Raw genomic sequence first — 5672 nt, 5'->3', positions numbered from 1 at the left:
TCTTCGGGACTAGAACTCAGGCAGCATGTAATCTAACCGTCTTCGGGACTAGAACCCAGGCAGCATGTGATCTAACCCTCTTCAGACTAGAACCCAGGCAGAATGTGATCTAACCCTCTTCAGGACTAGAACCCAGGCAGAATGTGATCTAACCCTCTTCGGGACTAGAACCCAGGCAGCATGTGATCTAACCCTCTTCGGGACTGAAACCCAGGCAGCATGTGATCTAATCCTCTTCTCCAGACACAGTGTAATTAACCATTCCACCCCTCCATCTCTCTCCTCTCCCCCTAGCCCCATTCTTAACATCGAGGCCCACTCTTCATCCCTCGTTCTTTACCCCTCACTTTTATCTCCCCCCCACTCTCCATCTCCTTGAGGCCTCCCCCTCTCCTCTGTTCCTCAGACGTAAGGGAGGATGCCGTAGACGAACAGGGCCATGACCGCGGCGCTGAACAGCCCCGCCACCGGTACCGTGACGAACCACGCCAGGAAGATATTACGGAACAACCGCCAATCAACCGCCTTCTTGGAGCGGATCCAGCCAACCGCTACCACCGAGCCCACCTGGTCGTCACGCAACGCACAGAGGAGAAAAAACAAAACAGGAACCAATCATTTCATATCAGTTCAACTAGTAGTCCTGGTACACCAAACCTGGTCCTGGAGAAGGTGAGCAGACGTTGCAACAAGTTACTGCTCAAGACCTGACCTGAGAGTCAGGTGGGTTAGTGCAGGGATAGAACAAAAGCCTGCTGTGAGCCCAAGCAGGACTAGGGTTGGTTGGTTGACAGACCCCAGACTGTAAAGCTCCTAGGTTAGTAGTACCAGCTGATTTGAACACTTCTATTAGTAGGTTTCTTCAAATCAGTTAGTTGAAGTCTGAAATTTGCAGTTTGGTTTTATATTTCACCCCCCCAAAAAATGGAATTCACCCAAACAGAATTCACCCAAATCAATAAATGTCAATGTATGTGTGAGTGTTTCATTCAGTGTATACATCTGCTAAATTCAGGCTTCCACAAGAACACATATCTACTCACTTTGTCTTCATCTATATTTAATAGATCAATAGATCTATCTATTTAATAGAGCTAACAATATCTGCTCTCTCTCTCTCTCCTCTCTCTCTCTCTCTTCTCTCTCTCTCTCTCTCTCTCTCTCTCTCTCTCTCTCTCTGCCAGTGTAACCCGAGCTAGCACCCCTGTGATGAAGATAGCATCATCTAAATTTGCGTTGGGTCAGGATGGACTGCCAATGTTTCCAGACCACTCTGACACAGATAAATTATCTTTGGCTGCGTTTACACAGGCAGCCCAATTCTGATCTTTTGCCTAAGTATTGGCAAAGAGCTGATCTGATTGGTCAAAAATCCAATTAGTGAAAAGAATATCAGAATTAAGCTACCTGTGTAAACGCTGCCAGTGTGGCCGGAGAAACCAAGATGAAAGCTAGCGAACTCAACGTCGTGAGTATGGACACGTTCCGGACACATTACATTGCAGTCGCGTTGAGCACTTCAACCAATGGCTGCGTGCGATGTCATCAACTGTGCAGTCAGGCATCAGATTACGATGTGGGTTACCTGATATGTTAAATAAATCATCAGATTACTATATCATACGATGTGGTTCAGCTGATATGTTAAATAAATCATCAGATTACTATATCATACGATGTGGTTCAGCTGATATGTTAAAATACCTATCTAGCTCTGACAGACGACTGCAATGTAGTCAGCCTGGAACGCGCCCCTTGTTTGATGCCGACTGAACGGAGCTCATCATCATCATCATCATCATCACTAGTTTTCACACACCAACCAGGGTTGAGGGGGTCCACTCAGGTTATATATTAGCTTATTGAACGGAGTAGGGAATTTCTGGTTAATAAACTGGGTTCAACCTGAATGGACCCCTAAACCCTGTACCCAAACACTCTACAGTCGACTTGAGGTGTTCCACCAGGGTCCTGTTCATTAGGCACCAAACGGATAACAACAGACTAAGTTTCATCTTCCGTTACAAAAAATGTTTTGCTACGGCATGCCCTAATGAATACGACCCTGATCTCAGTTAAGCCCCATTGACACATCACACAACAAATTAATAAATCAACCAATCACCACGTTGCAGGGACAATAAGGACACATGAATCAGAAATCATACAGCAGACATAGCTAGCTATTAGCATGTTAAAAAGATAGTCCTACTGCTACCAAGGGAATGGAGGAAGAGGAGGAGGTGAGAAATCAAGAGAAATGGTTTGCATCAGGTCAGGTTGATTTTAGGGAATTGAGACATTTTGAAATCGATTGAAAAGTCAGTTTTGTTTCTTGTGCATTTTCCCCCAGCAGATGTTGAATGTATTTAATACAAGGCAAATAAAGTTCAACTTTAAAATGTTAAATAAAAGCTTGAATGTACCTAAAGGAGAACCCTGACCAAGCTTTCTGCTGAAATGTTGAATAAAGCAGTTGAGTCCGAGTTCTAGAGGGTCAGAGATCTAGAGATCAGAGTCCTAGAGGGTCAGAGATCTAGAGGGTCAGAGTCCTGGAGGGTCAGAGTTCTAGAGGGTCAGAGCCGATCTAAGAGGGTACAGAGTCCAGAGGGTCAGAGATCCTCACGGAGGGTCAGAGATCTAGAGGGTCAGCATGAGTTCTAGCGGGTCAGTAGTTCTAGAGGGTCAGAGTTCTAGAGGGTCAGAGTCCTAGAGGGTCCGAGTCCTAGCCGGGTCAGAGATCTAGAGGGGGGTCACGAGTCCCCTGGAGGGTAGAGTTATCTAGAGGGTCAGAGATCTGAGGGGTCAGAGATCTAGAGGGGTCGAAGTTCTAGAGGGTCAAGAGTTCTATGAGGGTCAGAGTTCTAAAGAGGGTCAGAGTCCTAAATTTCCTAGAGGGTCAGAGGGTTCTAGAGGGTCAAGAGTCCTACCGAGGGTCAGAGATTTCTAGAGGGTCAGAGTCCTGGAGGGTCAGAGTCCCTGGAAGGGTTCAGAGATTCTAGAGGGGTCAGAGTCCTAGAGGGTACAGCAGTTCTAGAGGGTCAGAAGTCCTAGAGGGTCCAGGAAGTTCTAGAGGGTCAGTAGTCCCTAGAGGGTCAGAGTCCAGGAGGGTCAGAGTCCTAGAAGGTAGAGTTCCTTAGAAGGGGTCAGAGTCTAGAGGGTCAGAGAATCCTAAGAGGGTTCAGAGTTTCAAGAAGGGTAGAGTCCCTGGAGGGTTCAGAGTCCTGGAGGGTCAGAGATCTAGAGGGTCACGAGTCTAGAGGGTCAAGATGTCCAGGAGGGTCCAGCAGTTCTAGAGGGTCAGAGTTTTCTAAGAGGGTCAGAGTCCCCAGGAGGGTCAGAGCTTCTAGAGGGTCATGGAGTCAGGAGGGTCAGAGTCGGTCCTAGAGGGTCAGAGTTTTCTAGAAGGGTCAAGAGTCCGGAGGGTCAGAGTCCAAGAGGGGTCAGAGTCCTAGGAGGGCTCAGAGTCCTAGAGGGTCAGAGTCCATAGAGGGTCAGAGTCCAAGAGGGTCAGAGTGTCCCCCCAAGAGGGTCAGAGTCCTAGAGGGTCCAAGAGGGTCCCTAGAGGGGGTCAGAGGGTCCTAGAGGGTCAGAGTCCAAGAGGGTTCAGCGTCCTAAAGAGGTCAGAAGTTTCTAGAAGGGTCAGAGTCCAAGAGGGTCAGAGTCCCCAAGAGGGTCAGAGGTCAAGAGGGTCCAGAGTCCATAGAGGGGGGTCAGAGTCCCTAGAGGGTCAGAAGGGCTGTCCTAAAAGGAGGGTCAGAGTCCTAGAGGGGGTCAGAGTCCTAAAGAAGGGAGAGGGTCTAGAGGGTAGAGTTCTAGAGGGTCAGAGTTCTAGAGGGTCAGCAGGTCCAATGGAGGGTCAGAGTCCTAGCAGGGTCAGATGTCCCAGAAGGGTCCAATCAGAGAAGTCCTAGAAGGGTCCAGAGTCCAAAAAGAGGGTCAGAGTTCCTAGAGGTCAGAGTCCCTAGAGGGGTCAGAAGTCCAAGGAGGGTCAGAGTTCTAGAGGGTCATGAGTCTGAGGGTCAGAGTTTAGATGGTCAGAGTCCTGGAGGGGTCAGAGTCCTAGAGGGTCAGAGTTCTAGAGGTCAGAGTCCTGAAGGGTCAGAGATCTAGAGGGTCAGAGTCCCTGGAGGGTCAAGTTTCCTTTAAGGGTCCATGAGTCCTTGAGGGGTCAACGAGATCTAGAGGTCAAGAGTCCTAACCCGATGGGTCAGAGTTCCTAGAGGGTCAGAGTCCAAGAAGGGTCAGAGTCAAGAAGGCGTCAGAGTTCACAAAGAGGGTCAGAGGTTCTCAAGAGGGTCAGAGTCCAAGGAAGGGTCCAGAGTCCTGGAGGTTTCAGAGATCTAGAGGTGTCAGTAGTCCCTAGAGGGGTCAGGAGGTTCTAGAGGGGTACAGAAGTCCCTAAAGAGGGTCAGAGTTCTAAGAGGGTTTCAGAGATCTAGAGGGTCAGAGTCCGGAGGGATCCAGAGTTCTAGAGGGGTCAGAAGTCCTGGAGGGGTCAGAAGTCCTGGAAAGGGTCAGATTCTAAAGAGGGTCAAGAGTTCTAGAGGGTCAGCAGTTTTCTAGAGGGTCAGAGGTTCTGAGGGTCAGAGTTCTTAGAAGGGGTCAGAAGTTTTCAGGGGTCAGAGATCTAGAGTGTGTCTGTATCGTGAACGGACACATAACTGAACACGATATGGGTCCTAACATGGCACCCTATCGTATATATAGTTTGGCACGTAGTTTTTGGCAGACCCTGTGGGCGCTGGTCAAAAGGTAGTGGCGCTATAAAAGGGGATAGGTGGTAATTTGGAGGACGCGGGTCTGAGTCAACCACCTGAATAACAGATAACTGAACGTGCAGTGACCCACTTAATTAGTGCATTTCATTTCATTCAGAACTAAGACCTTCACTGCAATATCTCACGTCATTATTACTACAATCCCAGTGAGCTACCTAAGATTAAATATAATATATATATATTCACTACGTCTGCTAAGTATCGTGTGAGATGGTTAAACTAAAGACATCTCACCTGAGCGCTCACCGACCTTAACGCAATCACAACTGGAGGAAACGTGCACAAGAGGTCAAAGCTGCCAACTCCAGAGAGTTAGGAAGATTGGCTCAGATTCAGTCTAGTGAAGCTGATGGGAGGTAGTCTACGGCGGCTTCACTGACCCAACCAGTAACGCCAATACCTTGGCAGTGGGTGGAGCTTATTGGGATGCCCACATTAGAAAGGCAATACAGACCGCAGAGCAACTTCATTATTCAACTACGCAAAACCCATGTGAAGAGATGGAGAATACGAGAGAGAAGAGAGAAGAGAGGGGGGTGGGCGGGGAGGGGGGGGGGGGCGGGGGGTGTAGGGCGAGAGAGAGAGAGGGAGAGAGAGAGAGGGGGGAGGGAGAAGAGAGAGGGGAGGGAGAGAGAGAGAGGAGCGGGAGGGAGGGAGGAGGAGAGGGGAGAGAGGGGGAGAGAGAGGGGGAGAAAGAAAAAGGGAGAGAAGGAGGAGCGAGAGATGAAAGAGAGAGAGAGAGAGAGAAGAGAGAGAAGAGAGAGAGAAGAGAGAGAAAGAGAGAGAGAGAAATAGATGGAGGGGGGGTACAAATCAGAGGAGAGAAGTGAGACAGGTAAGGGGAGGGAGTTGGAAGGGTTGCATTTTTGGGGAATGATGAGGGGCCAGCCT

General features: G+C 49.0%; 1 pseudogene; it reads right to left on the bottom strand.

Annotated features, from left to right (window-relative positions):
* Positions 1-402: 402 nt before the first annotated feature.
* LOC112075031 (sodium-dependent phosphate transporter 2-like) overlaps positions 403-5672 on the bottom strand; it is a 41286-nt pseudogene continuing 36016 nt past the window's right edge.

The sequence above is a fragment of the Salvelinus sp. IW2-2015 genome, unplaced genomic scaffold, assembly GCF_002910315.2.
Source record: "Salvelinus sp. IW2-2015 unplaced genomic scaffold, ASM291031v2 Un_scaffold2945, whole genome shotgun sequence".
Lineage (NCBI taxonomy): Eukaryota > Metazoa > Chordata > Actinopteri > Salmoniformes > Salmonidae > Salvelinus > Salvelinus sp. IW2-2015.
The sequence above is the reverse complement of the archived record's forward strand: the minus strand, read 5'-3'. Positions and strand labels throughout refer to the sequence as shown.